Below are 9,304 nucleotides of genomic sequence, written 5' to 3'. Positions count from 1 at the left end.
CTGTGCCCTTCACAACACAATGAACACACCTCTCAGGCCACGGAATTCAAGGAAAGAATTCAACAATCATGAGCTAGATTTCTCCAGGGCAGAAAATTTTCAAGAGAAAGAAACACAGAGAGACAGACAAACTCAACAGGTCATATTGTCAGACCGCAACTGCCTCTCTTTCCTCCATTGCTGGCCTCCCTCTTCTTTAAATCAGTCACCACAAAATTGACCTTAACATAGTTGACCTGATTTTGTAGTACACACATAGCCGTAGGCACTTGAACGGGGCTGCATGGGATTTCCAGAGTGTCACAATAGCCTCTGCTAACATGTGGGTGTGCACATTTGCTTAGTGGTATTACAGTTCTGTTTCTGTGACTTTCCTGGTTGCTAGAGGGAGCCTGTGAGGCCAGAAGACCCCGAGAGGAAACAGGAGGCAGAGAAAGCCAGAGGAGCTGCTGTGAGAGAGCGCTCCTGCTGCTCCTCCCTGTGTGAGGTGCATGGCTCAGTGTGGGCTTGGGGATAGGGCTGGCTCTGTGCTTTGGGAGGCTGAGTGCAAGGAAGACACAAGGTCACTTTCTAAGCCCACTAGGAAGCCTCTACCTCAAGTTGAGGTTGTGATTCTTAAGCCCTCCTCTGCCGCATGGGCTGGAGAACCTGCCTCTGATGGGGTGTGTGTGGGCAGCAAGCACTTGGGCCATCAGGTGACTGCAATGGGGAGAAGATGAGAACACTGCCATCCACATCATCTCCTGCCACACGGAAGGGCTGGCCAGGCTCTGTCCTTCTCAATCCTGAGCTGAAGGAAGTAGCTGAACGAGGTGAGGGAAGGAGGTGGCCAAAGCCCCCACTGCACAGGGTGGCCATCCCCACCACCTGTGAATGCTGAAGTCACCTCCCATCAGGAATCTTGATTGCTCCCTGCCAGCCACTTAGCCTGTGTCCTTTGCATCCTTGGGCCTCTGCTCATAGCAGCCAGAGAGGAAGGACAGGCTTCCTGGCCAAGGCTGTTGGTGGATGTTTTTTGTTTCCCTATTACAAAAGTGTTCCCTTGTCTCACTGAAAGGTACCACAGGCTGTCTGATTGCTGGCACTCATAGGGGCAGGGAATCCTGGGCTCCAGGCCAGCCATACAAGCAGGAACACATTCCAGGACACAAATGACATACTGTGTTTGTTGCTGATTTCAGCTTGGAAACTTTTGTGATAACCAGCACATCACAGCAGGGTTCCTCTAGAGCCTCCCCTGCAATGCCATCCACCTGTGTGGCATGTGCTGTGACACCTGGATCAGCCAACCTGGAGAAAGTGGTGGTGGGAGGCCCTAAGAGCTGCCTTTCACTAGCTCAGCAGGTGGAGCAGTGGACTTCAGGGAACTCTCAGCAAGTTCTGTGTAGTTGACTGGATTGTACTGGGCACAAGGGGGACTTTTTTTCCTCCCCTTGTTAAGGAAGGGCAGGAGAAGAAAGCAAGAGCCTTCAAGCACCAAGGTGTCCAGAAAGATCTGGCAGCATCCTTTCCAGGAGCATTGGCCAGCAGCAAGGCCCCAAGCAGTCACTAATTCCTCTATGGCCTTTGTTAGGGAAAGGCTCTGCTGAAGCCTGGGATTGAACCAGGGACCTTTAGATCTTCAGTCTAACACTCTCCCAACTGAGCTACTTCAGCAGCTGCTCAAAGGCTACTACCTCAATATCGGAAATGTTTTTCTCAGCTATTGTTGCCTTTGCAAGTGTCCTTGAGAGGCAGGAGGAATATTGGCAGCTTCCTTCAGCTTGAGTTCTTCTTTTCCCTATTTCTGCCTTACTTCCTGGTTCACCCAGTGGCCGCAGGGGACTGCAGGATACTGATGGTAAGGAAGAAGATGGGATCTGACCCTTTCACCACAAGAGTATCTTACCACATCCTAGCTACTTGGCCTCAGGATCATTGTGTGACCGGATGGTGCCCAAGCTTTTGGAGAGGGGCAAGAAGTAGGCAGGGCCACTCGTGTGTAAAGGCCAAGAGTTACAAAGCAAAGCAACCCCAGGAAGAGTCTCTGAAGAAGTGACCCCTTGGGATGAAGCATCCAGAGGTCCTCAAGTGCTCTCGGCCATCCTCCCTGTTGAAGGAAAAGGTCCAGGATCGTTGAACCATGGAGATAAATGTGTGGTTGTGCAGATCATGTGGGAGAGAGAGCTATGGTTTCTTCAACCATGGCATTCCGTTCTGGGCATCCACGTTGCTTGGAGGAGATGGGATGACTTAACAAAGAGAAGATTCTATGTTTCTATGACCCAATTGTGTAACTATATAAGGGGAGTTGGGAGAGAGTTAAAAAAAGATTTAAAAACAAGCCACAGACGTGGTCTTGAGACCAGCAGCACCTCAGCTCAAGGTAGTTTCTCTTGAAAAGACAACTGGCTCCACAACCCTGAAGTTTTGATTCCATTTTAACTCTTTGTTCAAAAAAAGTCTGCAGTTATCAGGTTGATTAAACCACCACCCCTCCCTATTATTCTCCTTTTGTCTTCCCTGCTTACAGCTGTGAGCTAAGTGAGAACATTGGACTCTTAGTCTACCAAGTGTACCAAGTAGACTTAACTCCATCAACTTGGTGTTATTACTACAAGGAACCAAACAATCAAGCTCACCAGGTCACCTGAAAAATGCTTTCGAAGTGGACCTTTCAGAAACGATTCGGGGCAGAGAGAGTCCCATTATGGGCTCAGGAACAAGGTGAGTGGGTTAAGAGAGTTGCTCCCAGGCAGAGGAGTTAGCTCAAGTGGCAGAGTGCTCAAACCCTTGTCCTGGTATAAGTGAATAACACAAATTCAGAGCTCCTCCTTTCCTGGCTATGTGTAGATCATTTATAGGTGCAGGGCACAAACGGAGCTGATGTGGAAAGACATGACACGACAGAGTGCTGAGCAGGACAGTGAGCTGGCAAAGGGTTGTTTTCTGCCCTCTCGGGGCATATGGGGATGGAACTGAAGAGAAGAAAATCCTCTTTTGCTCTCTGAGGGTGACAGAAACATCAATTGCTCCTCTCTAGACCTGAGGACAAGAAGAGACTTTTCCTGCCTCAGGCCAGGAGCTCAAAGGAGACAGAGAGGGAGCGAGAGAGAGCAGAGCCCTGGCTGGGCATCTCCGGGGATCATGATTCTAGCTAGTTCAAATAGCTCTTTTGAAAAAGGGGCTTCAAAACAGGTTCCATTGTTTGTAGATGCTGAATGTCCAAATAGCAGAGCAGTATTTCCAAACCCATGTTGAGTGTAGCTGTGCGATATCAGAATCAACAGCTCTGGAATCCCTCTCCTGGAATCGCTTATTGAGGCAGAACTCTGCTGTGCACACACAGCCTTTGTGTCCCTCAGCCATAGCCATGGGCAGCCACAGGGATGCTGTGGCCTCTGGAATAAGATCGGTGAGTCAGAAATTATGTTCAGACACAGGGGAATTAGCTCAGTTGGTAGAGGGCTCATTTAGCGTGCGAGAGGCTTTGGGATAAATGCCCACGTTCTCCAACAGAAGTGGTGTCTTTTTTCCTTCTTTTCCAAGGCAGTGTCAGGCCGGGAGCGAAGCTTCTCCAGTGCCCTCTTCCATTTCCCTCCATTTTGCTCCCTGCAAAGAAACAGCCCATTTGGGTTCGAAAGCTGCTGGACCCCGGCCTCCTTGGCCTTAAACATTTCTCTTTAAAACAAAGGTTAACCTGGGTCATGTGCTATGATTACCAAATCTTTCAGATGTCGCCAGTTCCCCATTTCTAGGGAGCTTCCAGCGCTGACCACAGTTTCCCCAGTACAGCAGTCCCAGGACACCTGTCCTCTGGGTCTTCACTGGCCAAGAGCCTTCCCCAAGCAATGTGGACCATGAAAGCCCTGTGGTTGCCATGACAATCTGGGCACTGGAGTAGGTCTTCTGGAGGTGGGGGACAGTTTTTTACACCCCTGAGAGACACCACCCAATTGTCTAGCGCGGATCTGTGCAAAGAGTCACCCCCCTTGGGAGTTAAACCTCCCCAGCTCCTCTGCCGGACAGGATCTAAACTCCAGCAGAGCGAAGCAGGCCCAGGTGTGGCTGGCAGGAGTCAGGTGTGGGCAGACAGCAGAGCTCAGGCTGAGGCAGGCCTCATGGCTTAGCTGGCTAAAACACCTCCCTTCTAAACAGGAACCCCTGGTTTCCTGTCCCAGGGGTGCCTAACTGCTGCCCTTTCAGGAAACCTGCCAGGACATTGTACCGCACGGATGTGAGATATAACCCCCAATGCCCATTCTGCTGGTTTCCAAGATGCTGACAGGGACTCGTAAGAGAGCTGCTGACACTTCAGTGCTCCTCTGCTGAGGTCCAGAGATCATTGATTCAAGCCTGTTGGTCAGTAATTATTGTTTGTGTTCCTTCATGCTGGTCCCTGAGTGTCAGCAGCCACCCCACATGCTACTGGCACCAGGGGCCTGGTGGGTGGGGAGGCTCTTTGTGGCTGTGTCCTGGCCAGGGCTCTCCCCACCTTTGGTTCTCTGTGGTTTTAAGCCTCCCCATGGAGTTGTGAGCATTAGTTGCCTCCTGCTCCAGCTTCCCAGAGGAGGGGAGTTGTGGTGGGCTGCAGCCTGCAACTCCTGCTCCCTCCTGCTTTCCCCTGACTTGTCAGCCTGGCCCTGGGCCTCTTTCCTTTAGCATCAGAGGGACAAGGGACAAAGCTGAGTTGAAGTGCAAGGGCCAAACTTGTGGGTGTGAGGTGAAGCTGTGAGAAAAGCAATGCCTGAGAGTGTGTGAAAAAAGGGGAAGACTTTATCTTATTGTTAACCCCAATACCAGCAGCTGGCAGGACTCTGACCAGTGATGTCATGGGAGGGACCTGTGAAAAACATATTTGTCACAGAAGCTGCTCTTGTTTCTGTGTTGGAAATCACCCCGTCCTTAGAAGTTCTAAATCTGCAGGACAGGGCTGTGTCTCCACAGAGCAGGCAGAGGAGAAAGGAGTGGAGGGTTGTGGAATCTGAGCTGCGCTCTGGAGAGGTGGTAATAAGCAAGAGGGGAAATTTTAACTCCTCCCATCCTGGCTGGGATGTGGGCTTCAACTTCAGGCTCTCCAGGGTCAGCAAGGGAATCTAGGCGGTCATTGGAAAGCAATGCTCTGGGGAAGCTTGAAATTCCAGCCTCAACATATCGATTGCACTACTGGCATGTAAGTACTGTGTGCAAACCTCTTGTGCCACTGGAGCCCTGTTACAAAGGATAGGGGCCCATATGCTTTAGGGTCAGGTCATATTTCAGCTGCAAGGCCTGTCTGCACAGGTCAGAACCCCTCACCTCTATCCCATCCATGTTGCAAAATGCTGCTCTGGCCTTGGGACCAGCAGGGGAATCACACAGCAGAGCCGGTCTGAGGGGCCAGTCTGGGGCAGATCACAAACCCTCTCCAAAGCTGTCACATGGCATCAATATCCTCCCTCTCCTTAAACTGGGGCAGCTGTTGGGGTCCCAGTTTCCATACAGCACTGGCCTCTTGGGCGCATCCCCACTAACCCCATGACCACCCCCTGGGCTTCCTCTCCTCCAGCTCCAGCTTGTGGTTCTGCTGTTCCACACAATTGTCATGGGTGAGGCCCTAGAAAAGCGCTGAGGGGATGGAAGTTTAATTCCCAGCCCTGACCCAGACTCCCTGTGGCACTTGGAGAAAATCACTGAAAATGACTGTAGCTCAGCATCTCTATGTGTAAAATGAGGATTGGGAGGAAGGGGCTCCTTGTTAAACATCAACCCTTCCTAGTTTAAGGTTCGTAAAGATTATGCTTGGTTGGTTGGTGTGAAGCCTATTGTAACATCGCCCTGGAAAAGAAGGAATAAGCACAACCCTTCTATTGGAAAATGGAGGTCTCAATCCCCCTGCCTCTCACACACAAAACAAGCACATTACCATTTGAACCAATTCCCCCATAAGCAGCCAAGAGACCTGACCCACCGATCTCATTCTATAGGCCATGGTGTCCCTGCAGCTGTCTGGGGCTCTGGTTCTGGGACACAAAGGCTGTGTCTGCACAACAGTGTTACTCCTGAACAAGCGATTCCAGAGGAGCTGATTCCAATAGTGCACATTGATTCCAACCACAGGCCACATGTTCTCTGGGTCTTAATGGCCAAGGCCCTTCCCCGAGCAATTTGGACCACAAAAGCTCTCTGGTTGCCAGGGTGATATGTGCACTGCGGGAGGTCTACATTGTACTGGAGGGGGGACAGTTTTTACACCCCTGAGTCATGACACTACCGAATTTTCTAGCCCAGACCTGTCCAAAGAGTCACCCCCCTTGGGAGTTAAACTGCACAGGCTCCTTTGCCTGACAGGATCTGCACTCAAGCAGAGCAAAGCAGGCCCTGATGGGGTGGCAAGGAGTGAAGGCTAGGCAGATAAGGTGGCTTGCCTGGGGGTAGGCACCATGACTTAGCTGGTTAAAACTCCTGCTTTATAAGCAGGGGATCCTGGGTTCAACTCCCAGAGGTGCCTTGTTACCAACCTTCTTTGGTGTTGGCCACTGTTAGCAGACAGGACTTGGCCATGGGTGTACTAGATATGACCCACAATGTACATTCTGAACAGTAAGAGAAAGGAAGCTGTGCTAGTCTATCAAAACAAAAAGCAATCAAGTAGCACCTTAAATATTAGCAAAGTGGTTCATTAGGTGAGCTTTGTGGGACAGACCTACTTCTTCAGGTCTGGCTATGGTCTGAAGAAGTGGGTCTGTCCCACAAAAGCTCACCTAAGAAACCATTTTGCTAGTCTTTAACGCGATACTTGGCTGCTTTTTGTTTTGATAATGTACATTCTGATGATTTCCATGATGCTGACAGGGACTCATAGCAGAGCTGCTGACGGCTCAGTGCTCCTGGCTCCTCTGCTACTGGGGGCAGGGTCCTGGGGGGTGGGGAGGCTCTTTCTGGGGGCCTGCAGGCCAGGGCTTTCCCCACCTTTGATGCTCTGTGTTTTTCAAGCCTCCCCATGGAGTTGTCAGCATTAGCAGCCCCCTGCTGCAGGTTCCCAGAGGAGGGGAGTTGTGGTGGGCTGCAGCCTGGGATGACTCCTCCCTTCTGCTTTCCTCTGACTTCTGAGTCCTCGACTGAATGCTGGACTAATCTTGACCTCACAACCTCCTCTGGTGAGGAGTTCCATTGGTTGGCTGTGAGCTGTGTGAAAAATGCTTCCTTTTTGGTTCTGGTAGATCTGTTGCCCATTAATTTCATTCAGTGATGCTCGTTTTCGTGTTGTAAGGAGTAAATAGTGTTTTCATATTTATGGTCTTGTCAGGGGTGGTGTATTCAGAACCCCCTTTATGTTTCACAGGGCAGCGTAAACTTGCGGCCACAGTCAATAGTCCAAGTGCTGTCTGCAGGGCAGCCTGGCCTTACGGACAGAATCAAGACAGCAAGGTCCTTAATGGATGGGCGCTTTGGAAGGGGTTATGGGGTCACAACCACAGACCCCACAGCAGGGAGCTGGTTTGTGGCTTAATCACATGGCTAAGCAAGTCCAGCAGTCTCTGCAGCTGTGCCAGGATTGTTTTCCCAGCACCCCCACATGACGTGAAGTTTGCGTCAGTTGGGAACCGGCTGTTTTCCTGGCAGAAGGCCCCTTCTGCAGCCTGGGAAGCAGCAGGAGCATCTGAGCTCCTGGAGCTCCTTTTGAAAGGTAAGTCCTGGGGTTGGGGGGCAGCTGAGGTGGATTAAGCCTGGCTGCTGGCTGGGGCCGTGGCAGGGGAGTAGCAGGGTGAAGCCTGGGGTGGGTTAAAGCTGCAGATGGTGTAGTTGAGTCAGGGCCATGCAGCCCTGCAGGGGACTGAGCTGGAGCTGAACATGCTGGGGTGAGTCAGAGCTGCACGGTGGGTGGTGAGCCAGAGCCATGCAAGGGCCTCAACTGGGACTGCGCAAGGCCAGGTGTGGTGAGCCAGGGCCAAGGGGGCGGGATTTTGAGTTGTGCTTAAGGTGCATTAATGTTGTGCACCCGAACCGGTGACACCTCAACCTTCGACACACCTGAACCAGCAAAATGTAACCCCCTGCTGCCCCGTGCACCCCAAACTGCCAAAACTCAACGCCCCCAGCAGCCCTGCAGCCCCAAACCTGAACCACCGAAACATAACCCCCCCCGCTGCCCCATGCACCCCAACTGCCAAAACTTAACCCCCCCGCCAGCCCTGCACCCCAAACCTAAACCTCCCACACACCTGAACCACCAAAACGTAACCCCCCCACTGCCCCGTGCACCCCGAACTGCCAAAACTCAACCCCCCCAGCGGCCCTGCAGCCCCAAACCTAAACCTCCCACACACCTGAACCACTGAAACGTAACCCCCCCGTGCACCCCCAACTGCCAAAATTTAACCCCCCCCGCCAGCCCTGCAGCCCCAAACCTAAACCTCCCACACACCTGAACCACCGAAACATAACCCCCCCGCTGCCCCGTGCACCCCGAACTGCCAAAACTTAACCCCCCAGCAGTCCTGCAGCCCCAAACCTAAACCTCCCACACACCTGAACCACCGAAATTTAACCCCCTCTTCCCCGTGCACCCCGAACTGCCAAAACTCAACCCCCACGGCAGCCCTGAGGTGATCCGGGTCCGGGAGGCCCTGCAGGCCCATTTTGACCAGGCAGCAGGGTGAACGCCGGCAGGCCCCCCACTGCACCCCCCCATCCTCCACAACACTCCCTGCCCCCACGCTCACAGCACAGAGCACACACCCCCACACTTTTCTTTGAAATAAATGGAAATGTTGTTTCAAACAAAACAGTGCAACCTTATTATTAACAGAAGAAAAGGGGAGAACTATGTATGTGGGGGGGCAGCTTCTAAAACAGGGGTCCAACAAAAACTATTTACAAATGGGGGAATATGTACAAAGGGGGGAGGGCACGTCCTCGGCCCCACACCCTAATGTCCAGTGCCCAGTGTTGGGGGGTGTGACCCACGTCTCAGCTGGAGCCCTGGTTGAGGCTGGGTTGGGGCCAGGAGAACCGGCAAATACAGCCGGCCGGTGTCCGCAGGCCCATGGTCCCCCTCGGCAGCAGGCGCCAGGATGGCAGACGGTGGAGGGACAGCAGGCGGAGCGGCGGGCAGAGAGACGGGCGGCACGGCAGGGGGGCCAGGTGCTGCGCAATGCGGTCGAAAGTGCGCATGAAGGCCCCCCAAGCCTCCTGGCGCCAGGCCAGCACTCGCTCCTGGAGCTTCAGCCGCCGCTCCTCCACCTGCAGGCGCCACTCCAACACCTCCAGCTGACGGCAGAGGGTTGCGAGCAGCTGGGGGTCTGTGGCCGTCCGCAGGTGGCTCCTCCATCGGCCTCGTCCT

General features: G+C 52.9%; 1 non-coding gene across 1 annotated transcript; it reads right to left on the bottom strand.

Annotated features, from left to right (window-relative positions):
- Nucleotides 1–1,583: 1,583 nt before the first annotated feature.
- Nucleotides 1,584–1,656, bottom strand: TRNAF-GAA (transfer RNA phenylalanine (anticodon GAA)). Its single transcript has one exon. It is a non-coding gene; the product is annotated as a tRNA-Phe (tRNA).
- Between the last annotated feature and the right edge of the window lie 7,648 nt (nt 1,657–9,304).

The sequence above is a fragment of the Carettochelys insculpta genome, chromosome 7 (assembly GCF_033958435.1).
Source record: "Carettochelys insculpta isolate YL-2023 chromosome 7, ASM3395843v1, whole genome shotgun sequence".
Classification (NCBI taxonomy): Eukaryota; Metazoa; Chordata; order Testudines; family Carettochelyidae; genus Carettochelys; species Carettochelys insculpta.
Note: the sequence above shows the minus strand (reverse complement) of the source record. Positions and strands in the feature narration are given on the sequence as shown.